Raw genomic sequence first — 27,208 nt, 5'->3', positions numbered from 1 at the left:
ATGTGCTTGTTATGGGGATTTATTGAAGAGAAGGAAATCTCAGCATTCACTGTCATAACTTTATATGGTTAGTTTTGCAGATTCAACTTGCAAGAGATTTATGAACAAAGTAGCTAATAGCCCCTCTACATTTGCTCCCATTGCACTTTGTTTATACTTTCACCGAGATGTTTATCAAATGTCACTCTCGTATTTCAGATGAAGAATTTTCCACTTTTTCTTGGCACAAAAGATTCTCTTTCCTTTCAGACACTTGTAGATTTTAATAGCTTCTAACGGTTTTGATGTTCGTTGTTTTAAAATATATCTAGCAAGTCCCTATGAGTTTCTGACTTTTACAATTTTTAACAATGGGGCACCTTTTTTAAATGCCGCTAGATGTAAAGTCTGACTCCTACCAGCCCAGAACTTTTATAAGTAATATAAAGTGATGTTTGAAAATTCATCTTTGAAAATGATACCTTTTGTTCATATTTGAAAGAATAAATGCAAATATGCTGTATATTTGGAAAATTCTAAAAGTTTAAAAAAATACTTAGCAGTTAGAAAATTTCATAGTCACAAAATCAAATGTACAGGAATACAACATTCTTGATTTCTCTACAACTGAAATTCACCTAGCTTTTAATTTGTACTTCAGTTTTCTCCAGTAAACTTACTCCTAAAATATATCTTAAGTATTTCTGATTATTAATTAATTTTTCCTTTTTATGGCTGCGCCTGAGGTATTTGGAAGTTCCCGAACTAGAGGTCAAATCAGAGCTGTAACTGCTGGCCTATCCCACAGCCATAGCAATGCCAGATCCAAGCTGCAGCTAGGACGTACACTGCAGCTTGTGGCAATGCCTGATTCTTAACTCACTGAGCAAGGCCAGGGATCGAACCCTCATCCTCATGGATACTAGTTGGGTTCTTAACCCACTAGCCACAACAGGAACTCCAAGTATTTCTGATTTTAAATTCAGTCCCTTATGAGTCTCCTCACTCAAACTCTTCCTTCTCCCCTCTTCGGAGTGCTGTAATTTCCTTTGGGTGTCAGTGTCAACCCTCTATTCTTATTGAGCTTACTGAGTTGTATGTAACTTGTCTAGACTGATCTTATGTATCAGCTTGTCTGCATTCAGTGCACTTGTGTAACTCCCCTGGTTGGGACAATGCATAGTAATGGTTTGGAGGTCAGATAAGTGGGGAAATGGGAAGCCTGGCAGTAATCTCAGAGTGATCAAATGCCATTTTTAGTTCATAAGAAATAAGTTGAATTGCTGAGACTTAGTCAAGTTTACAGCTTCAGATTTTGGCTGTCCAGTCTGCATCTTGTTACTCAGTTCCTCGTCCTGTGCTATGATGACACCCTGGCAAACATACCATTTCTCAATTCTTAGTCACTTTCCTTGCTCCATTAGACCCATAGAAAGTGTTTATATTTTCACCTTGGAAGACATGGGAGATTTAGGAGAAAGTGGTACTATATAAAGTCCCTCTTTTCCTAAACATGCCACTCTGTCATTTCTACTCCAATACAGCAACTATATGGTCATCTGGGGCAAGCTTAGGGGCTGCCTCCTCCAAAAGATACAGTTGAGAGATGGAGCACATTTAGAATTCTCAAGTCTATATGGATTTTGTTTTTTTAGTCTTCATTCTCAGTTTCAATGGATCTTGACCTGTGGAGAGGATCAGGAAGCAAGGTGGCACATTAGCATCTGTGGTCTCTCAATCCTCTCCAAACTTCTTTCCCGGTATAGAAAGTATTCTTCTCCCTTTTCTTTTGTGGCTGGAAAATTGCTTCAATATTACAAATTCCTCCCTGCTGGATGGCTCAAGATATATATATATATATATATATATATCAGGTCCACTAGTCTCTGCTCTTGATTCGAAAAGGCAAGTTTTTAGATTTCTGAAATATTACTTTTCTCTCTCAGGTGCCTCACTGTAGCAAATGCCAGTGTCTCTGCTTTAATACCAGTATCTAATTTTAATTGTGGAATGTACTCTGGACAAAAAGGAATTACCAAGAAGGAAAACAAACATCAATTACTATTTTGAAACATTGTGCTTTGTAAGCATATAAAAATCACTTCTAATTCCAAATCCCAGGAAAACATTGACAATATTTTAGTGCCTTTTCTCTTGTTCTTTTTCTACACACACACACACACACACACACACACACACACACACAAACACATGTGGATGCATAGAAAATATGTGATATATACTTATGTGTATTTGTGCTCTATGGTAGACTCCTTATTTGGGGACTTATATGATATCTTTATATATTCTCTGGGGGAACTGGAAATCAAGGATGCATTTTCTGGTTGAGTTATTATTGTCTTTTTGGCATATCTCTCTGAAGCTCCGTAGACCATTCCTCATCTTCTTGTGGGGGTGAGACTGAACATTCCAGCCCTGATAGCAGTTACTATATCATGACCCACACAAGAGAACATCACAGAAATTTGCCAGAAGAGTTCAAGCTACAATTTGCTCAAAGCCTCTGGTGATTAATCTTAACTATACAGAGAGTAGTGGTAGACAGTATATGTTACATAGGTTGGTGAATTCTTGAGTTTTTTTCTCTCTTATTCTGCCTACTTACTGAGGTTGTATTGACCCCACTTTCAGATTGTTTTTGGAAGATTTTTTTTTCTCTAGCCATGTGAAAAAGGAAGCTTTCTCTTTCTTTTTCTCTTCTCAGCCCATGTGTCCTTTTAACTTCTTTCCTTCCTACTGAAGTCCCCACTTCCCTGTTTCTTCTGGTCTCATCCTTCTCTTAGATATTTGCAAGTCCCAGGTCAATGTCAGTCTCACTCTCTGTCCTGGTAAATTGTTTGTCTTCAACATGGGTTGTCAGTTAAAGCTGTTCTGCCAGGTGGAGGGAGAGTGGTGAGCTCTGAGTCCTAAACTGGAGGAGGAAAAATGTTAGGGTGATCCTCATTCTGGGTTACAGTCTTCTATTTGATATTTTTACCTTCTTGGGAAGAACAAAATAAAAAATTTAAAAAATCATATCTTACACAGGGAGAATTTTTTTTCCTGCCCACATTCTTCATTGGGTCTGCATAGCTGAATCACTCCCTCACCTGCATCATGGTAGTCTTATCATAATAAGAGCCATTTGTCCCTTTCTCAACTTGGATTACAGTGCAAAGCCTTTTTCCATTAACTTGACCCTGAATGGCATTATTCAGTTATATTTTCTTTTTTTCTCACAGTCATATAGTACGCATTTTCTTGTGGGTTATTTTTGAATATCAGTCTCTTACTACATTATATTTAGGCACCATAATGTGTTTAATTATTACTCTAATTTTTTGTATTTAGGTTGTGTCTATGTTTGTTTCAGTACTATAAAATTTACAAGGATCAACTGTTATATTTTGTGCACATGTCTATTTCCTTAGGATAGTGTCTTTAGAAGTGGAATTAGAAGTCAAAAAGTAGAATTTAGGGTTTTTTTATTGAAATGTTTTGGGGGGGGAGCAAGATGGCAGAGGAGAAACAGGTCGTGCTCACCTTCTCCCACAAACAAATCAAAAAAACACATGTATATGTAAAACGACTCATACAGAACATCAACTGAATGCTGACAGAAGAACTTAAACCTGCAAAAAGGGCAAGAAACTCTTGACATAACTGGGTAGAACAAAAGAAAAAAAGGGAGAGAGAAAAGGGATCAGGACAGGACTAGCATTCCTGAGAGGGAGCTGTGAAGGAGAAAAGGAAGTCACCTAACTGATGGAAAGATCAGCCGAGTTGGAGGGACCTTAAAGTCCCCGAGAAAAGCACAGCAGCTGGACTAGGAAGAGCAAAGCAGAGTGAGAGCTGCACAGATATCTGAACCGCTGGCCTGCACACCACAGCCTGAGATGCTTGGGCAGGAGCTAGGCGCTGAGACTCAGGCTCCGGAGGTCAGTCCTGAGGAGAGGACTGGGGCTTGTTGTGTGGAGACAGCCTGAGGGACTAAGGATCAGTGTGCCATGGGCTGGGGAGGGGAACGCCACAATAGAGAGAACCTGGCAGAAGGTCTGGCCCCGCAGGAGAGGCAAGGCATCATAGTTGGGGAGGGTGAGAGGAGGAGGGTGTACACCATTGGAAACTCCCTGCACTGGAGCATGCATGGACTCACGGGCTCTCAGAAGGCAGGGCAGCTCTGGTGCAGGCTACGGGTGGTGAAAAGCCTCTTGCTTATTTAGGGGAGACTGGGCACTTCTTGTGCAGGCTAATGGTGGCCAGGCACCTCTTGTGTGGGCTAAGGGCATCAGGGGACTAAGTGCGACATGGTGCCTCTTACACAGTCTACAGGTGGCAGGGACAGGCCACGGCGGTCATCTCAGAGGCCAGAGGGAGGTGTGGCTTACCACCTCTGGGGGCCTGTGACTGGGCTCCACCTGTGACCCCAGTTACCTCAGGGGCTGGCAAAAAAGAAAAAATGAGGGCACTGAAACCAAGTACTGTTGCTCTCACTCCCCTGGGAACACACCTGCCCTGCAGTTGCCAATGCCAAATGACAAGGGCTTAATCTCTAAAATATACAAACAACTTATACAACTCAACAGCAAAAAAGCCAACAACCCAATGGAAAAATGGGCAAAAGACCTGAAGAGACATTTCTCCAAGGAAGATATACAGATGGCCAATAAGCACTTGAAACGATGCTCAACATCACTGATTTTTAGAGAAATGCAAATCGAAACTACCACGAGATACCACCTCACACCAGTCAGAATGGCCATCATTAACAAATCCACAAATAACAAATGCTGGAGAGGGTCTGGAGAAAAGGGAACTCTCCTACACTGTTGGTAGGAATGTAAATTGGTACAACCACTATGGAAACCAGTGTGATGTTACCTTAGAAAACTAAATATAGAACTCCCATATGACCCAGCAGTCCCACTCTTGGGCATATATCTGGAAAAATCTTTCCCTGAAAAAGACACATGCATCTGTATGTTGATAGCAGCACCATTCACAATAGCCAAGACATGGAAACAACCTAAAAGTCCATCAACAGGTGAATGGATGAGGAAGATGTGGTATGTATACACAATGGAATACTACTCAGCCATAAAAAAGAAGGACATAATGCCATTTGCAGCAACATGGATGGACGTAGAGACTCTGATACTGAGTGAAGTAAGTCAGAAAGAGAAAGACAAATACCATATGATATCACATATCTGGAATCTAAGATAAGGCACAAATGAACCTTTCCACAGAAAAGAAAACCCTGGACTTGGGGAATAGACTTGTGGTTGCCAAAGGGGAGGGATAGGGAATGGGATGGATGGGGTGCTTAGGGTTAATAGATGCAGACTCTTGCCTTTGTAATGGATTAGTAATGAGATCCTGCTGTGTAGCACTGGAAACTATGTCTAGTCACATATGATGGAGCATGATAATGGGAGAAAAAAGAATGTATACATGTATGTGTAACTGGGTCACCATGCTGTACTGCAGAAAATTGACAGAACACTGTAAACCAGCTATAATGGAAGAAAAGAAAAATCATAAAAAAGGAAATGTTTTGGACTGAAAAATAATTGTGATTTTAAATTATGAAACAATAAAAACCACGTACTTAGTGTATAAAGCAGAAACCATAAGTCATTTTTGTTATCTCACTCCTTAGAGATCATAATTTTTATCAGGTTAATGTCTATTTTTAGCATGAATAATGAATGCTCTTTTTATTATTGTCTATTGCTATCCCCAAATATCAACCATTTTAAAATCTCCCTAGCAGTTGATAAAAGTATTCTCATAAAATTAGAAATAAAATAAAATTCGGTATTCTCATAAAACTTAACTATTCTGTTTATTAACCTTGTTCATATTTGATGAACAAATTGATTTTGAGAGTGCTTTTTGACAATAATACTGTATATATTTATCATATACATATTACAGATATGTTTTCTAGTTTGTCATTAAATTTTTGAAGTGTTTTATTATATAGTTTTTGCATTTTTATGCAGTCACATCTATCAACCTTCTCCTTTATGATTTATTTTTCTTTTATCTTTAAATGCTTTCTCTTCTCCTTTGAGCAGATAAATATTCACCTATATTTTTTCACAGTTAAGGTTTAAATTTTTTAATATACCTTAAGTTATGGTGTATTTCAAATATAAGAAAGGTATATAAATTAATATAACATGCACATGTGAATCAACCCCTCAGATTTAATAGCTGCTAACATTTTGTCATATTTACTCAAGTTTTTTTTGTAAAGAAAAACAGTTATAGCTATAGCTAAAGACCCACCTTCATCCCTTTCCCTTCCCTACTTCTGCTGATATTTGTGTATATAATTTACCTGTGTGTTTTTGTATCTTCTACATATATTTACAACCATATAAACTACAAAATGTTTGTGGGCTTTAAAATTTTACCTAAATGGAATCCTTTCCAACTGACTTTCATAATTTGGCATTATACTTTTAAGATTTATCCAGATAGATGCCTATATTTCTAGTTTATACATTTTTACAACTTTGTCACCTACAATTGCATAAAATTGCAGTTCTCTTTGTAAATTGCCTGGTCGTATCACTTGTGCATTTTTTATTGCATTGTTGGCCTTTTAAAAATTATAGATTTGTTGAGATTCTTTATATATTCTTGACCCATTTTTTTGTATGTTATATATATAGCAAATATCTGTTCCAAATCTATCTTGTCTAAGTTTATGATATTTTATGACATGAAAAGGTTTTTAATTTTAATGTATCATATTTATCAACTCTTTACTTTTGGCTTGTATTATTTTTTATTTTGTGCAAAAAATAGTATCCTAATTCAGTTATGTGAAATATTTTCCAAGCTCTAGAAATTTTTAAGTTTGTATTTTCAAATTTAGATACTTGATCTAATGGAATTGTTTTTCTGTATGATGTGGGTAGGGTTTTCATCATCTTATTCCAAATAAATAGCAAACTGTCACAGCACCATTTTTTTTTTGAATAGTATATTCTGCCCACACTGAGTAGTAATGCTATCTCTGTCATATATCAAGTTGCCATATTAATATCAGTCTTTTTTGGCTTACTGTTCTGTTCACTGTTTTATTTGTCTATCTCTGATTCAAAAACCACTGTGTTAATTACTATAGCTTTATGATGACTCAATATCTGGTAGGGAAAGTTCTTCTTTGAAAAAAATCATTCTTTGGAGTTCCTGTCATGGTGCAGCATAAACAAATCCAACTAAGAACCGTGAGGTTGCAGGTTTGAACACTGGCCTCAGTCAGTGGGTTAAGGATCCGGCATTACCATGAGCTGTGATGTAGGTCTCAGAGGCGGCTCAAATCCTGCATTGCTGTGGTGTAGGCTGGCAGCTCTAGCTCCGATTCGACCCCTAGCCTGGGAACCTCCACATGCCGCGAGCGTGGCCCTAAAAAGCAAAAAAAAAAAAAAAAAAAAAAAAAAAAAAAAAAAAAAAAAAAAAATCATTCTTTGACATTTTCTTGATGTCCATTAGGCCTTTGTTCTCTTCAAATAAATTTCATGATCGCTTTATCAATTTCTGTGAAATATCCTTTTGGAACTTAAATTGGAATTCCATTGAATTTATTAACTTAGAAAGAGTCGTGACCTTTAAAATATTTTCTCCCACAGAGTTCCCATCATGGCTCAGCAGAAATGCATCTGAGTAGGATCCATGATGATGCAGGTTCAATCCCTGGTCTTGCTCAGTGGGTTAAGGATCCGTTGTTGCTATGAGCTGTGGTATATAGTTCACAAATGCGGCTTGAATCCAGCATTGCTGTGTCTATGGTTTAGTCTGGCAGCTGCAGCTCCAATTCAACACCTGGCCTGAGAACTGCCATATACTGTGGGTGTGCAGCCCTAAAAAGACACACACAAAAAATTTTCTCCCTGTTAACAAGCATGGTCTTTCTATAGGTTGTCTTTAACAGCGTTGCCATCTGTCAATGACAGTATTTGAGATGCTTCATGGTCAATCTAAACACTTTTAATTTATTTTCCTTGTCTTTTTGTGCCAGATAAGATCTCTAGTATATATATATGCTTACTAGAAGCATCAATACTGTCATTCTTGTCATTTTCTCAACTTTAAAAGGAATACTGCATTTTGAATAATTTCCTAGTTAATCAGATGTCTGCTATTGGCTTGGGATTAATTTGTCAGATTGAGGAAGATCCCATGCATTTAGAGTTTGCTAAAAGTTGTTTTACGTTTTACTCTTGAGTGGGATTTGAATTTTCTAAAAAAAATTCTGTATCCACATTATATGATTTTCTCCTTTAATCTGTTCAAATGGTGATTTATATAGTAATAGTTTTTTTTTTTTTTTTTTTTTTTTTTGGTCTTTTATGGGCCGCACCTGTGGCATATGGAGGTTCCCAGGCTAGGGGTCCAATCAGAGCTGTAACTGCCGGCTGCACCACAGCCACAGCAACAAAGGATCCGAGGCATGTCTGTGACCTATACCACAGCTCATAGCAACACCAGATCCTTAACCCACTGAGCAAGGCCAGGGATGGAATCTGCAACCTCATGGTTCCTAGTCGGATTCTTTAACCACTGAGCTGTGACGGGAACTCCATAATAGATTTTTAATATTGAAAGATCTTTGATTCCTGGGTTAAGCCACACATTGTTTGATTTAATTTGTTAGTATTTTATTTAACATTTTTGTGTCTATATTATAAATGAGATTGACTTATGATTTTTTTCTAGTGCTAGCCAAAATGTGATTTTATACTAAGTTTATATTTGCTTCAAAAAGCAACTTAGTGAGGTTTACTTATTATTTTATTCACTAGTTCAGTGAGTCCCAGATGTACATTTGGATTTACTTGGGGAATTTCTATTTTCTGGTTTTTGTTTATAAAATAATGATCCTTAGATTTTTTTTTTTTGCCTGTACCAAATAAATCAGAATCTCTGGAGATAGATCCATGCATCAGTATTTTAAAATACTCCCCAAGTGATTATAATTTGAAGCCAAGTTTTGAGAACCAAAGCTCTGGAACAATTTGTATGTAACTTATCTGTTCTTTGAGACTAAGAAAGAAACATTTGTTCTGTGAAATTTAGGCAGAAATTGTCTATGAAATTGCTTGGCTTGTGTGTAGATTTTAAAATTTTTATTGTTTCTTTATTGGCTATATACATATATTTATTTTTTTCTTTCATTTCTTATGTCAATTTTGGTAATTATTTTTCAGAAAATTCATTTTTCATGTTTTCAAACTTATTGGCATAAAGTTGGTCAGAGTATTTCCATCTGAATTTTTCTCTAGTATATCACTTATTATATCGCTGCTTCTCTTTCTTTATGTTTTTAACATACCTTTTCTCTCTTTAAAAAAAGTGATTATATTGGCTATGTTGTTTCCATATTTTACTACTCTTCCCTAAAGACCAGACTTTGGTTTGTTGATCCTCTCCTCTACATTGTTTCTTTATTTTCTATTTTGTTGATTTCTTCTCTGTATTATTATTTTACTCTAATTTCCCTAGGTTTACTCTTCTTTTTCTAACTTATTAAGATTTTAAATACTAAATCTTTTTTAATGCCTACATATCAGGCTATAAATTTATTAGGTAGGTGCTGCTTTAGCTGTATCCCTGAATTATAGTGCTTTGTTTTTCAATTTAAAATCTTTTAAAATTTCCATTATAATATTTTCTTTGAACAATTAATATGTTCAAATATTCATTCAATATAGTCAAATTATAGATGGGAGTTGGTTTTCTTTTTTGGATACTTTTTATTTGTATTGTGTTGCAGTCCTAGAACCTGTTCTGTTCTGTGTGATACCTTTCTTTCTTTTTTTTTTTTTTTTTGGTTTATAGAGATAAAGTTCAGTCTAGTCATGGTCACTGTTTGTATATTGCCCACATGAACTTGAAAAGGCTTTATATTTTCTGATTGCTTTAGATGGGTATTATATATGTCAGACCAATTATTAAGTGTATAGTTGAATTTTTTTTGCAGCTGTACTATTTTTGTCTCCTTGATCTATTAGTTACTGAGAGAGGTATAATAAAATCTCCCAATATAATTGCAGATTTGTCAATTTTTTCTTTCTATTTTTGAAGCTATGTTTTTAGGTTCATGAAATTTAGTGATTATTATACCTTTTAGTGAACGGCACATTTTATTATTTAATAACTAATCCTCATCACTGATAATGATGTTTGTTTACTTTAAAGCTAACTTTTCTGATATCCACATAGCTGACTCAACTATGATTTTGTGAGTCATGTATTTTTATCCATCCTTTAATGTTCAATCATTATACTGCCAAAGGTTTTAGCCAGGTCGCTTGTAAATAGCATATAGCTGGCATAACAAAGTCCTTTTATGGGTTTCTGTCTTTCAACCTAATAGTTTAATCAATTTATATTTAATTTGATTACAGATATACTTGAATTTGTTTGTCACTTTATTTTATCCTTTCCATCTACCTTGCTTTTTAATTTGCTCTTATCCCCTTCATGTGTTTTATTGGATTGCTTAAATTTTCTTTATCCTCAGGGATTTGGGATGGTCAGCTTGTGAACCTATTGCCTACTTCCTTTCTCTGTCACCTGTTTCTTTCTCTTTCTTCTTTGAAAATGCAGCCATGTATTTAAAAAATTCTTGTTTTATTTTGTCATTGAAATTGGTGCACCATTTTGCTAGAAGTTGAAGTATTTAAAAATTTGACTCCATCCTTGATTATTCTTTGTGGAAGGTACAAAGTAAAAAAACATTTTTTTCCTCCAAATTGCTAACTATTCCAGCATCATCAGTGAAGAACTCCTTCTTTCCCCACTGATTTTAAATGACATTTTATTACATATTACAATCTTCTATAGACTATGATCTATCTCTGAGACATTTATATTGTAATATTGATAAGTATGTCTATCCTTGTATTTATTTCTTATTTTTCTAATGATTGTAGTTTTAGAATGCATTTTAATGCCAGGTAATTTAGTAGCCTTTTCATTATCGTTCCTTTGAAAAATTTTATTGACTATTTTTATGTTTATTTTTCCACATGAATTTTGAAGTCTCCTTGCAAATTTCAAAGAAAAATATATTGCAAGTTTTGTTGTGGGATAATGTCTTTTTAAGTCATCTTATCATTTGTGAATATATTTGTATGCATTTATGTAATGTCACACATGTGTGCATTCTTGTTTATTATTAAGCCTTTTTGGTTCCTATTTTCTAGATTAAAAAATAAGTCAAAGTAAGATATTCACATGGCAAAACATATTAATAGTACAAAAATGTATACAATGAGAACAAGGAAATATACTCAATAGTCTTTAATAACCTATATGGGAAAAGAATCTGAAAAGGAATGTTTGTGTTTATATCTTTCTTTCTTTCTTTCTTTCTTTCTTTCTTTCTTTCTTTCTATCTATCTATCTATCTATCTATCTATCTATCTATCTATCTATCTATCTATCTATCTAATCTCCATCCAATTCACTTTGCTATACACTTGAAGCTAATACAACATTGTAAGTCAACTATACTATTTTTATTAAAAGTTAAAAAAATTTAAAAGAGTTTTCCTCTCAGGATTCTCATTGTGACTCACCAAGTTAGGAACCTGACACGGTGTCACCAAGTTAGGAACCTGACACAGTGTCTATGAGGATGTGGGTTCTATCCTTGGCCTTGCTCAGTGGTTAAGGATCCCGTTTTGCTGCAAGCTGAAACGTAAGCTGCAAATGCAGCTCAGATTCTGTGTTGCTGCAGCTGTGGTGTAGGCATGCAGCTGCAGCTCCGATTTGACCCCTAGCCTGAGAACTTACATATGATGCAGGTGCAGCCCTAAAAAGAAGAGAACTCCCCCCCCCAAAAAAAAAACCCATCCAAGCTAAAAGATTATTTTTTTAAAAAAAAGAAGAATATAAGAATATCTGCTTTCACATGCCATATCTCTAGTCCCCCAGTATGATTTTAGAATGCATTTGGTCTTACAAATAATGGGGCATCTTATTAATAGTGGCTTAAATACACAGGAGCTTGTTCATTTTTACATGTAGTGAGAACTCTAGTGGTAGGTATTCTGGAGCTAGTGTGACTCAGAGAAGACATCAGGGACCCAGGTTTCTTTTATTTTTCTTCCTTACTGACTGTAGCTTGTAGGCATTCATCTTCATGCTTTGTCAACTCATGATATTAAACTTCCAGCCTCAATTTCATGTTCCAGGCAGGATCAAGAAGAAAAGGGCATGAGAGCCAACTAAGTCTTTCCCCTTTAAAAAAACTTTCCTGGAATCTCCATCTAGCAACTTTTATTTATATCTCATTGGTCAGAATTAGATCACATGTCTACCCAAGACTGAAGGGAAGTCTGGGAAAGTGAATATTCTTTTTTTTTTTGTCTTTTGTTGTTGTTGTTGTTGTTGCTATTTCTTGGGCCGCTTCCACGGCATATGGAGGTTCCCAGGCTAGGGGTTGAATCGGAGCTGTAGCCACCGGCCTACGCCAGAGCCACAGCAACGCGGGATCCGAGCCGCGTCTGCAACCTATACCACAGCTCACAGCAACGCCGGATCGTTAACCCACTGAGCAAGGGCAGGGATCGAACCCGCAACCTCATGGTTCCTAGTCGGATTCGTTAACCACTGCGCCACGACGGGAACTCCGAAAGTGAATATTCTTAGCTAGGTACATTGCCTCCCCAAATAAAAGTGGACTTTTGCTCAGTAGGTGTTCATAGGCAGCTAGCAGTGCTTGCCTCCTGCTATTACCTGCCACTGTTAACATTTTTTGTGTTTTGTTCACTGATTTTTCTATATGCATATATATGTGTCTGTATTCTATAGTTCTAATCATTGTTTAACTTCAGTTATATATTTAGTGGATTTAATGCTATTAGTCCTTTCACATTGTTTTTTCCATCCTTTTCTAGTTTATGCTTGATTTTTTTTTTTGTTTTTTTTTGCCATTTCTTGGGTCGCTCCTGCTGCACATGTAGGTTCCCAGGCTAGGGGTTGAATCGGAGCTGTAGCCACCGGCCTATGCCAGAGCCACAGCAACGCAGGATCCGAGGCGTGTCTGCAACCTACACTACAGCTCACGGCAACGCTGGATCGTTAACCCACCGAGCAAGGCCAGGGATCGAACCCACAACCTCATGGTTCCTAGTCAAGTTCGTTAACCACTGAGCCATGACGGGAACTCCAAGTTTATGCTTGATTTTTGACTTTAAGAAATTTTTAGAATCACTCCTGACTACTCTATTTCCTGAGTTCTTGCATGTTAAAAATAGTTCCCAGTCTCCTTTATGTTTGAAAGGTAACTTGTATGGGCAAAACATTATTGAGATACATTCTCTTTCCCTGAGGATTCTCTCAGTATTGTTCTACTGTATTTTAGCAGGAAGCTTGAGATCAGCCTAAGTTATTTCCATTTATAAGTGATTATTTTGCATGGATGTCTAGAGAATTCTTTGATTTTGAAGTTAGGTGATTTTTTATAACTAAATTATCAAGTGGGTTGGTCTTTATTAATAATCAATTTTATTTATCTTTTACCACTGTCTTCAAGCATGCTTTGCTGGATATTTCTTTCTTGCCCCTAAGTGACATATTGAGCAGATATCATAGCCTTTTGGTCAATTTCAGGCATTAAATATATTCTCATGTATCAAAAAACTCAATCTAATCTAAATTTAAAAAGTTTTCTATCCAATTTTTTTTTTTTGCTTTTTTTTTTAGGGCCACACCCATGGCATATGGAAGTTCCCAGGCTAGGAGTCAAATTGGAGCTAGAGCTGCCAGCCTACACCACAGCCACAGCTGCGTGGGATCCTAGTCATGTCTGCGACCTACACCACAGCTCATGGCAACACAGGATCCCTGACCCACTGAGTGAGGCCAGGGGTCAAACCTGCCTTCTCATGGATACTAGTTGAATTCATTTCCACTGCACCACAACAGGAACTCCCCTTATATCCAATTTAAAACTTATTTTCTATCTCTAGCTTGGGCCTTGACCCGACTTGGAAATTTGGATTGGGAAAGGGGCCACTCTAAAGCTTTGGATGGGGCAGAGAGAAGGGATGAAAGATTTAAATCAATTGATCACTTAGTTAATCAATCTCACATGCATTAAATGCCAGTAACCTCACCCCCACCCAGTCATTGCGACAGTCTAAAACACCCTCACACATTTACAAATGATCCCTGGCGGTTTTCAACCTGAATTGTTCTCTAAGAGACATTTGGTAATATCTAGGGACATTTTTGATTATCCCAATTATGGAGGCTGAGGATGCTACAATGCACAGGATAGCTCCCACAAGGAATTGTGTGGTCCACAATACCAGTAGTGCTGAGGTTGAGAAACTCTGCCCTAGGGAGTGGAGGGTTATACCACACCAACTTGAGAACCCTGGAAGATTGATTGGCTAGCAATGAATCCTGTGTTTTATAGGTTTTCTGTGTAATTATTTTGCAGCGCTGACTATCAGTGACCTTTTTCCCCCATCCCATTTGTGTCTGAGCATTCCTTCAGTTAGTTCTTATTCTGCGATTACACAGGTTTAAGAGACCTTAGGGACACTTTGACTATCTTTAAAAGACTATTGTTTTGGACTATAAGTAGATATATCCCTTTTAATAGAAACTTCCATGTTACCAAAGGTCTACTGAGACTTATGTTCTACTCTTGACTTTCTCATTCAACCAGGTCACATTTTCTGTGCACTAGACAATCTTATTCATAGTTTGTTATAGATTGTGACTTGAGGTTGTGCTTATATTTTACTTGTATTGAGAATGTAATTTTTTTCTATTTTTCATTCTCAATGTTTTCAGCTGCTTTCAGAGGAGAGCATAAGACAGAGTCACCTTTACTTTGACAGCTATAACCTGAAGTTATTTTTTCTTTACTATTTGAAAGGAATCTTTTCTACAGTCTACTTTCTAAATAGCTATTTCTGGTGGAAAAAATATTTATATGTTTAGTTTGAAACTAGGTATCTTATTAAACCCTCTCAAAAGTTGTATTTTTCAGTGGAATCTCACTGTTTTTCTAGGTAGGCAGTGAGCAAATACTGAGAATTTTGTCACCTCTTTTCCAATTGTTAAAATTCTTGTATCTTTTATTGTGTCTTCCTGAGTTGGCCAAAACTTTTAGAGGCAATAGAGGACATCCTTTTCTTTTCTTTTTTTTTTTATTTTTTTTTTAATTATTTTTTTTTTATTTTTTTGGTCTTTTTGTCTTTGTTGTTGCTATTTCTTGGGCCACTCCCGCGGCATATGGAGGTTCCCAGGCTAGGGGTCCAATCGGAGCTGTAGCCACCGGCCTATGCCAGAGCCACAGCAACTCGGGATCCGAGCCACATCTGCAACCTACACCACAGCTCACGGCAACGCCGGATCGTTGACCCACTGAGCAAGGGCAGGGACCGAACCCGCAACCTCATGGTTCCTAGTCGGATTCGTTAACCACTGCGCCACAACAGGAACTCCATCCTTTTCTTAACACTAAGAGTTCCACTAATGTTTTATTATTATCCATTCACTTATTAATTTCTTCATTAATTCTTTTTAATTACTTATCGCATAATAGCATTTCACTAGATGCTGTGCATGCAGTATTAAACAAAAAAAGTAGTCCCTGTCTTCATGGAGTGAACAGTCTTAAAGTGGTATAGATGTTAAACAAACAATTACGCAAATAAATTTATAGTAATAAATTGTGAAGTGTTCTAATTTTAAGTAGATGTCAGGGAAATCTACTCTAAGAAGTATTTAAGCTGAGTCTTAAAAGATAATTAGGAGTTAGAAAAAAAGCATTCCAAACAGAAGGAATAGTATGCACCAGGGCTTTGAGATTTGTTGTTTGAAGAACTGAAAGAAAGGTAGTAAGGCTGAAACTTTGTGTATAGAAAAGAGTTCTGGCCAGTGATTTGGCTGGAGAGGTTATTAGTAGTTGGCAATTTAGGGTATTAAGGCTTTTGTAGTTTCTTTTTAGTTAATGAGTAACAGGTGGTACTGTTTACAGAGAAGAGGAACACGGAAAAGAGGTAGATTTCTTTTGGTGGGGTAGAAGGATTGAGTCCAGTTCTAGACATGTTGAGTTTGACACCTTTGAGAAATCAAATGCCAAGTAACATATAGATATTCTGTATGCATTTGGAGCCCAGAAGAGAGTTATCACAGAAAAAAAAAAAAAGAATCTGAGAAGGAAGACACAAAGTTGGAAGGAAAACTAGGGAGTTTCAAATGTAGAGAGTAGTCAACTCAGTCAAATATCAATGCCAGTAATCCAAGTAAGATGAGAACTGAAAAGCATCTACTAGATTTAGCAACATGGAAGTCAATAGGGACTACTTAAGCTAGAGATATTTCAGTGTGATAATGAGGATTGAAGCCATGGAAGAGTGGGTGGGAAGTGAGAAAGTGGAGTTAGTGTATAAATAGCTCTTTAGGGAAGCTTGACTTTTCTGAGAATAGAAAGAGATCAATAATGGAAAAAAATAGGAGATCAAGAAAGAATTGTTAAAGATGTAAGTTAATAAAGCATCTTTGAATGCTGGGTATAAAGTCCTTTAGAGAGGTGTGAAGAAATGGGAAGCAGAGCACATGCAAAAGAGCTAATCTTTGTTAGCATGAGGGATACTTTTCATAATTAATGCAGGACCTTAGATTACCCAACCTCACTAGGTTCCATTATAATTGAAGTGATGGGGAAGTAGATGAACACAGATGCAGGGTTGGGTAATTCCAGTCTGAAGGCTATTTTCTATAGGAGATATGAAGCAAGATCATCCTTATCCAAGAGAGAAAGATTATCAGTGGGAGAAGGTGAGTTTAGTGAATTAGAAGGAAAAAATAAAAAACTAGTCCTTGCAGAAAATAGAAACTTACTGGAGAAACATAATAAGACTTTTGTAGTGTTTAATGCAAAGTTAGTTTATCATAAATTTATAAGCAATGCCAAATTTTACTTGGTCTGGAATTTTCTCTTTCAGTTGTAGTCACAGATTATGGAAGTGGTATGCTTCATCCAGTGTTATGTATTACTTTTGGTATAAGAGAAAAAGGAAAAGAAAAGAGCATTAAGAGCATTTTCAAAAGGCTGATCATAATGCTGCACATCGGATATATCATGAATAGGTAGAAAATGAAGTAGGAGTGAACTGAGAAAGTGAGTGAGAGAGTGAAGACATCAGTGGAGACCTTAATGGAATAAAAGACCTATTTCAGCAAGCTATGTGAATAAGTGAATTAGAAAAACAGAGGTGGTATTGGAGAATGGGATGTCTGTGATTTCAAGGAGGATGCAGATTCTTATGTGACAATGTAAGTCTAAAATGTGACTAAGAATGTTGGCTGAAATAGAATGGAGAAGACTATGTTTCTTGTCTTCTAGCAAAAGGAAAGTAGGAACTCCAAAATTGTCCACTTACAGTGGTGAAAGGTGCCGTTGGCAATGTGCATTTTGCCTGCCAGTCATTTTACATTTGCTTTAAGTGGGTGGCAACAAGTACTTTTGTTTCTAGGTTCCTGGACCAGGTACCTTCTTCAGGGTACTTCAGATTATGCAGAAGGTTGCCCCAATTTATAATTTTCTATGGAAACCTTGACATGATGAGTCATCTCCCTGATTTCCTTCTTTGAATCTTTTGAAGTCTGTGTTCCAAATCTTTCTGTTCCTTCCTGTCTTCTTGCTCTTTTGTTCCCTGAATTGGCCTGTTTTGCAAAAACTAAAAAAAAGAGACAAAAAAAAAAATCCCGTTTTTAAAAAATCTATCACGACATGTAAATTTTCAGTATGAAAAATGGTTGCTGCAGAATTTCCAGGAGTTCATTTTCTTCCTTTGCTCAGCATAAGCCAAACCCACTGCAGACTGGTGGGCGTTCTGGCAACAAAGTATAGGATTAAGCATACAGAGACATTTCTCTGAGCCAGCAAAGCAAGTCACAGAACTTGAACTCTTCCTGAAACCTTGTTTCACAAGCACACATTGCCAGTGCCCTGGCCTAATATTTCATTAGCTGTATCATTTTTCCCTTGAGGGTAAAACTTGTTTCCTCAACTGAGGCCATAATAAAGCTCTTCCCCGCTTCTTCCTGAAACTATCCTTAAAATGATGGCAGTAGGACTCAGGGTGGATTATTCTACATGCCTTAGCTACAGTAAACTGCAAGTCATGTCTATAGCCCAATCTACTCTTTTCTCTTGTGATTCTGCCCACATACATGGAAAACTGTGTACCCTCTCTGATCTTTCTGATACTTTACCTTTTACCTACTACATTTATGTATACAGTTGTCATTTTTATGCAGTCATTCCCATATTATCCTTAAATGGCTAGTTCAGTTGATTTCATATAAACCAATTTCTCTATCTTACCTGGAATCTCCTCAAGGCTAGGGTCCATGTTGTCTATATTTTGTATTCCCTATGCAGTACAAACTAGAGGCAAACTGAATAGGACCTTCATTATCTCACTTTCGTATATGTGTGCTTTCTGCTTTGAGAAGAAAGAATCAAATCAGAAACTAATTCACATGAGAGATTTAGGAAAACTCACAAATATAAAGCCCTCCATACTCTGTTTCAGACACAATTCACAGTAAGCTCATTTTGACACTGTGTCACTTCCCTCTATGCTCTGAGGAATAGTAGTTGCTGAGAACATAGTAAAGTTCTCATTTTGGAAACTATTAACTTTGGCTTCATACTGGCCCTCTGTTTAATCATTTGTACTATCCAGTTACATTAGCTTGGGGATTAAAAATCGAGAGAAAGCTTCTGGGTTTCATGATACATAAGGTGGAAATTTTGTAGGCATACACAACAGCCCTATCCGTCTCCCTTGTAACTATTTTGAAGACTGTTATAATGCGTAGAGTAAGTGATACCATCCGTTCGAAGTTTGTCTAGATAGAGAACAGGGAATGTTGACCTCATCTATCTATTCCCTGCAGATCCCCTTAGATGGAATTTAATAAACTCTGTTTACTTCAACCAATATTTATTGACTAAATGCTTGATACAGTTTTAAGGCTTTGGACATAAGAGTGAATAATAAAAGCAAGATTTTTGCCCTCACTAGGCTGATAGACTAATAAAGGATAGAGGTAAGCAACCAATTATAATGCAGTGTAGTGAGTACTTTGATAAGGAAAAACACAGACTGCCTTAGGAACACAGAAGACAGGCATTTGATCTAGTCAGGGAGAGGTGATTGGGTCATGGAAATCTTTCAGGAAATAATTTCATAAAATCTATGAATCTGTCCCAACCTAATTCAGGCTTCACCAGTAAAATTGTGTGACTTTAAACAAGTCATGTAACCTCTCTGTGTGTCAGTGTTCTCATATGGAAAACTAGGCCAGTAGTACTCTCTCTGAATGAATCAAGAATGGATATAAAAGTGCTTTGGAAAGTTAATGCCATTTTGTTTTCTGTTAGTGCTTAAAGTAATTGTGTGAACTGTTAGGAACATAGTGAATGTATATCTCAGGCCCTGTAGTCAGATATTTATGGATTCAAGGCCTGGTTCTGCCAGTATGTGACTTTGGGCAAGTTACTTAAACTCTCTAAGCCTCATTTTTATTATCTGTAAAATGGAAACCTCATAGGATTGTTGTAAAGACTAAGTGAAATAATGTGTGTGGGTTGCCATATATTAATCATTGGATAATATTGGATAATATTGAAGATGATGATTATTATGGTGATGATGATCTTACAAAGTAATAAGTGTAGTGCTTGGCACACAGAAGTTATTATAATTGTCAATATTGATGAGACAGGGTCCTGGATATTACTTTGTTAGCTTTGTTCTGTCTGTGGCCAGAGACTACAACCTTAACTCCAGCTGTTCATAGTTTTTTACTTCCTCATAGCCAATATGGGGACAGGAATCCTCCAAGACTTTGCTTTTTTATTCTCTTATTATACTGGCTATGTAATCGCCAGCATTCTAATAGCTTTTGTCATCATTTTTTTCTGTGTATTAGTGATAAATTTTCATCTTTAACTCATATTTCTCTGCCTTTGTCGGTGGTTCCCATTCATTAAAATCATCTAGAGAGCTTATAAACTCTCAGTGCCAAGATTGTACATGATACTAACTCAATAATAATAACAAAACATCATTATTTTTAAAAGCTCCCCCAAGTAATTCCAATGTGCAAGGAACCATTGGCATAGATACAGGTCCACACTTACAACTTTCTATTAGAAATCTGGATGGCTCATTAACTCTTCAAACTCAGTTTGTTCAAGATTCAACCCATTATCTCTCCTCTCCCTCAATCTGTGTTTCTCCCAAATTCCCTACTTCTGTATTACTCGGGCCTCAAATATAGGAGTTATCAACCACTTGTACTATTACATATTATACTTCTCATAGAGAAATCATTTTGATCTCTCCTTTTCTACTCCCACTACTACCAGGCTCACTCAGAGCCCTGTTACCTGTCACTTAGGTAATCACAAGATATTAAAATCACAAATTTTATAGCATTTAAGTTATAACGGTCAGTGCATAAGACAAACACTTGAAAATTCTGTTAGGAATGCATCATTTTGGAAATGGATTTCATGTTAAAATCCATTCCAGCTAATAGTTGCTCTAGGACTGAAATGGCTCATTCTTCTTTTGAGTACTAAAATTTGAGCTAGCTTTTAGGAGCAATGTTATACCAAAACAAAATGCATGTATCTTAATTTTAGAATCACACTCAGCATAGTGAGATGCTTATAATGAGAATCCCACAAGAATGGAGAGGCCTGGTTAGGAAAGAGCTGATTCATGCTCCCATCTCATGTTCCCTTCAGAGTATAAATCTTGAGTAAAATGGTGGACAAAAAATATGACAATGTTTCAAAACTTTAATTTTAATATTTCTATTGAATATATGTAATTTTTAAAGAAAGTATAATTGCTTTACAATGTTGTGCTTATTTCTGCTGTACAGCAAAGTGACTTAGTTATATACAGATATACATTATTTTTTATTATTTTTTTTTGCTTGGCTTTAGCTTGCATAGTCATTTTTTTATTATTATTTTTTATTTCCCCAATACATTATTTTTTTTTCTACTGTACAGCATGGTGACCCAGTTACACATACACGTATACATTCTTTTTTCTCATATTATCATGATTCATCATAAAACACATTCTTTTTTTATATTCCTTACCATTATTGCCAGGAGATTGGATATAATTCCTTGTACTATGCAGTAGGACCTCACTGTCTATACATTCTAAATGTAATAGTTTGCATCTGTGAACCACAAATACCCAGTCCGTCACTCTCCCTGCCTCTCTCCCTTGGTAACCACAAATCTGCTCTCTGTGTCCAAGTCTGTTTATGTTTTGTAGACAGGTTCATTTTTGCCATATTTTAGATTCCACATATAAGCAGTATCACATGCTATGTCTTTCTCTTTCTGACTTACTTCCCTTAGTATGAGAATTTCTAGTTCCATCCATGTTGCTGCAAATGGCATAATTCCATTCTTTGTTATGGTTGAGTAGTAGTCTATTTCATATATGTACTAAATTTGCTCAATCATCTCATCTGTTGATGGACATTTAGGTTATTTCCAAGTCTTTACTATTGTGAATAGTGCTGTTATGAACATAAGGGTGCATGTATCCCTTTGAATCATTGTTTTGTCTGGGTGTATACCCAGGGGTGAGATTATTGGATAATATCGCAATTCCGGTTTTAATTTTGTGAGGAATCTCCATACTATTTTCCATAGTGGTTGCACTAACTTACATTCCTTCCAACAGTGCAGGAGGGTACCCTTTTCTCCACACCCTCTCCAGCATTTGTTACTTGTAAACTTTTAAATGTTAGACAATGTGACTGGTATGAGGTGGTTCTTCATTGTAGTTTTGATTTACATTTCTCTAATAATTAGTTATGTTGAGCATCTTTTTATATGCCTACTGGCCATCTATATGCCTTCTTTGGAGAAATGTCTATTTTGGTCTTCTGCCCTTTTTTTGATTGGGTAGTTTTTGTTGTTGAGCTGTATGATCTCTTTTTATATTTTGGAGATTAAGCCCTTTTTGATTCCTTCATTTGCAAATATTTTCTCCCATTCCAAAGGTTCTCTTTTTGGTTTTTTTTATGGTTTCCTTTGCTGTGCAAAAGCATATGATTTGATTAAATCCCATTTTATTTATTTTATTGCCTTTTATTTCTACTGCCTTGGGAGACTGACCTAAGAAAACATTATTACAATTTATATAAGAGAATGTTTGCCTATGCTCTCTTCTAGGATGTTTATGGTGTCATGTCTTATGTCTAAGTCTTAAGCCATTTTTATTTTTATGCATGGTGTAAGGATGTGTTCTAACTTCATTGATTTACAAGCAGCTGTCTGACTTTCTCAGCACCACTTGATGAAGAGACTTATCTTTTGCCCATTTCATTTTCTTACCTCCTTTGTCAAAGATTAATTGACCATATATGTACTACATTTGGTTAGGAAACGTATACATTTATTTCTGGGCTCTTGATTTATACATATGTGTGTTTTTGTACCAATACCATACTGTTTTTATTACTATAACTTTGTAGTATTGTCTGAAACCTGGGAGAGTTATGCCTCCTGCTTGTTCTTTCCACTCCCTCAGGCTTGCTTTGTCAATTCTGCATCTTCTATTGTTCCATATAAATTTTTGGATTATTTATTCCAGTTTGGTTAAAAAAGTCACAGGTAATTCTACAAGGACCACATTAAACTAGTAGATTACTTTGGGTAGTATTGCCATTATAACAATATTAATTCTTCAAAACCAAGAGCATGAGCTATCGTCCATTTCTTTGCATCCTCTTTAATTTCCTTTATTAATGTTTCCTTTATTAATGTTTCCTTTATTAATATATGTCTTTTACCTCCTCATTTTTTCGTAAGTATTTCTCTTTTTTTGGTGCAATTTTAAAAGATATTGTTCTTTTCATATTCCCTTATATTACATTTCATTGTTAGTGTAAAGAAATGCAACTGATTTCTGAATGTTTATCTTGTATCCTGCTACTTTGCTGAATTCATTTATCAGATCTAGTAGTTTTGAATTCTTAAGGTTTTCTATATATAGTATGTCATCAGCATATAGTGACAGTTTTTCCTCTTCCTTTCTGATTTGGATACCTCATATTTCCTTTTTTTGTCTGACTATTGTGGCTAGGACTTCTAACACTATGTTGAACAGAAGTGGTAAGAGTGGGCATCCTTGTCTTGTTCCAGATTTTAGCAGGAACGCTTTCAGCTTTTCACCATTTTGTGTTGTATTAGCTGTGAGTTTGTCGTAAATGGCTTTTATTATGTTGAGATATATTCCCTCTATACCCACATTAGTAAGAGCTTTTATCATAAATGGATGTTGAATTTTGTCAAATGCTTTTTCTGTATCTATTGAGATGATCATGTGGTTTTCACCTTTTCTTTTATTAATGTGGTGTATTACATTGATTTGTATGTTTTACCATCTTTGTGAACTGAGGGTGAATCGCACTTGATCTTGGCATATGAACTTTTTGATGTGTTGTTGGATTCAGTTTGCTTTTATTGAGAATTTTTACATCAATATCCATCAAAGATATTGTCCTATAATTTTCTCTTTTGGTGATATGTTTGTCTGGTTTTGTATCAGGGTGGTGGTGGCTTCATAGAATGTCTTCAGGAGTGTTCCCTTTTCAGCCTTTTGGAAGAGTTTGAGAAGGCTTGATATAAGTTTTTTGTATATTTGGTACAATTTGCCTGAGAAGCCATCTGGTCTGGACTTTTGTTTATAGGGAGGTTCTTTTATGTATTACAGATTCTATTTCACTTGCAGTAATCAGTCTGTTAAAATTATCTATTTCTTCTTGACTCATTTTTGATGGATTGTATGTTTCTAGAAAGTTGTTTATTTCTTCTAGGTTGTCCAATTTGTTGACATATAATTGTTCATTGTATTCTTGTATGGATTTATTGATTTCTTCAGTGTTGGTTGAAATTTCTCCTTTTTCATTTTTTTATTTCAATTATTTGGATTCTTTTGCTTTGTCGTTTTTTGTCAGTTTTTTTTAATCTTTTCAAATACCCAACTCTTGGTTTTATATATGTATATATATATTTATATTTTTTTTGCTGTGCCCATATAATGTGGAATTCCCAGGCCAGGGATTGAACACACTGAATCCTTTACCACTAAGCCACCTGGGAACTATTTTTCTATTGCTTTTTATTTATTTATTTTTATTTATTTTTTTTGCCTCTTTGCCATTTCTTGGGCCACTCCCTGCAGCATATGGATGTTCCCAGGCTAGGGGTCAATTTGGAGCTGCAGCCGCCAGCCTCTGCCAGAGCCACAGCAGCGCAGGATCTGAGCTGTGTCTGCAACCTACACCACAGCTCATGGCAACGTCAGATCCTTAACCCACTGAGCGAGGCCAGGGATCGAACCCGCAACCTCATGGTTCCTAGTCGGATTCGTTAACCACTGAGCCATGACGGGAACTCCTCTATTGTTTTTTAATCTCTATTTTATTTATTTTCTCTCTGATCTTTATTATTTCCTTCCTTCTCCTTACTAGCTTTTCTTTGTTCTTCTTTTAGGTGGTAGGTTAGGTTGTTTATTTTCTTATTTTTTGAGGTAGGGCTTTATCACTATGAACTTCCCTCTAAGAACTGCTTTGGTGGCATCCCATAAAATTTGTATGGTTGTGTTTTCATTGTCATTTGTCTCAAGGAATTTTTAATTTCTTTCTTGATTTCCTCCCTGAAATTTTTTTTTTCTGTAGCATCTTGTTTGGTCTCCATGTAGCCATTTTTTTTTTTTTTTCCTATAGTTGATTTCTAGCTTCATGCCATTGTGGTCTGAGAAGATGCTTGAAATAATTTCTATACTCTCATATTAGTTGAGGTTAGTTTTGTGCCCTAGTATGTCATCCATCCTAGAGAATGTGCAGTTGCAAAGAATGTGTATTCTATTTTTTTATTGGATGTAATGTCCTGAAAATATCAATTAAGTCTAATTGTTCTATTGTGTCATTTACAATCTCTGTTGCCTTACTGTTTTTTTTGTCTAGGTCTGTCAATTGATGTGAGTGGGGTGTCAAAGTCTCATACTATTATTGTAGTCCCATCAATTTCTCCTTATTTCTTTTATTAATATTTTTTATATATATCAGTGCTCCTATATTAGGTGCATATGTGTTGATGAGTGTAAAATCTTCTTATATTGATCCTTTCATCATTAAATAGTGTCCTTCTTTATCTTTCTTTATGGCCTTTGTTTTAAAGTATATTTTGTCTGATATGAGTATGTGACTCCCACTTTCTTGTCATTTCTGTTTGCATGAAATGTATTTTTCCATCCCTTTACTTTCAGTCTATGTGTGTCCTTTGCCCTAAGGTGGGTCTCTTGTAGGCAGCATACTTATTGTAAGCTCTTTTTCCTTTTTTTTCATCCAGTATAGAATCTCTCTCTCTTTTTTGTTTTTTGTTTTTTTGTTTTTTTTTGTCTTTTCTAGGGCTGTACCCGTGGCATATGGAGGGTCCCAGGCTAGGGGTCTAATTGGAACTGTAGCTGCTGGCCTACACCTCAGCCACAGCAATGCAGGATCTGAGCCACGTCTGTGGCCTACACCACAGCTCATGGCACTGCTTGATCCTTAATCCATTGAGCGAGGCCAGGGATCAAAACTGCAGCCTCATGGTTCCTAATCAGATTCGTTAACCACTGAGCCACGATAGGAACTCTGGAATTTATCTCTTTTGATTAAGCGTTAAGTCCATTGACATTTAAGGTAATTATTGCTGTGTGTGTTTTTTTTAATCCGGTATACCACTCTATCTCTTTTGATTGAAGTAGTCAGTCCATTGATATTTAATTATTTAATTGTTGATAATATGCATTTATTACCATTTTAAATCTTGTTTTCCAACTGATTCTGTGTTTCTTCTTTGTACCTTTCTTTTTCTTTTTTTTTCTTTTTCGTAGTTTGATGATCTCCTTTTGTTTTTATACTTCTGTTCCCTTTTTTTTTTTGTTTTTGTGAATCTATTGTTTTGATTTATGGTTGCCCAATATTTCAAGTGTATTAACCCTTTCCTATATGTGCTTGCTTTAGACTGATAGGCTCAAACACATTTCAAAAAGTCTAAATTTTTTACTCTCTTCCCCACCATTTGATGATTTTGATGTCCTCTTTTATATCTTCACGTTTACCCTTTGGCTATTCCTTATGTTTATTATCAATTTCACAATTTTTTTCTTTTTGGTCTGTATACTGACTAATTTAAGTGATTTACTTTCCAATTGTGATTTCCTCTTCTCTATTTCTTCTTCTTTTCTATTTAGAGTACACCTTTCAAAAATCATGAACATGGAGAACAGACTTGTGGTTGCCAAGAGGGAGGGGGAGGGAGTGGGAGGCACTGGAAATTCGGGGTTAATAGATGCAAACTATTGCCTTTGGAATGGATAAACAATGGGATCCTGCTGTATAGTGCTGGGAACTATTTCTGGTCACTCATGATAGAGCATGATATTGTGAGAAAAAAGAATGTATACATATATGTGTGACTGGGTTACCTTTCTGTGAAGTAGAAAATTGACAGAACACTGTAAATCAGCTATAGTGGAAAAATAAAAATCATTATTTAAAAAAATAGATTACCTTTCAGTATTTCCTTTAGAATAGGTTTAATATTGCTGTATTTTTTTAGTTCTTGCTTGTGTGGAAAATTCTTTATTTCTCTTACTATTCTAAGTGATATTCTTGCTGGATAGAGTGTTCTAGGTTGCAGATTTTCCTCTTTCAATACTCTAAATATATTTTGCAATTCCCTTCTGGCCTGTAGAGTTTCTGTAGATAAATCAGCTTATAGCCTTATGGGGATTCCCTTGTAATTACCTCATTGTTTTTCTCTTGCTGCCTTTAGAATCCTCTCTTTAATTTTTGCCATTTTTTTTATTATATCTTGGCATAGGTATCTTTGGGTTCATCTTGTTTGGGACCCTTGGTGCTTCTTGTATCTGGATATATGTTTCCTTCTTTAGGTTTGGGACATTTTCAGCCATAATTTCTTTAAATATATTTGAAATCCCCTTTTTCTCTTTCTTCTCCTCCTGGAATCGCTATTATGCATACTTTGACATGCATTATATTATCCTGCAAGTCTGTTTTTGCTTTCATTTTTTATTTTTTTAATTTTTTTGAACTATAGAGGCAT

The sequence above is a fragment of the Sus scrofa genome, chromosome X, assembly GCF_000003025.6.
Source record: "Sus scrofa isolate TJ Tabasco breed Duroc chromosome X, Sscrofa11.1, whole genome shotgun sequence".
NCBI lineage: Eukaryota > Metazoa > Chordata > Mammalia > Artiodactyla > Suidae > Sus > Sus scrofa.
This window is presented reverse-complemented; position numbering follows the sequence as displayed.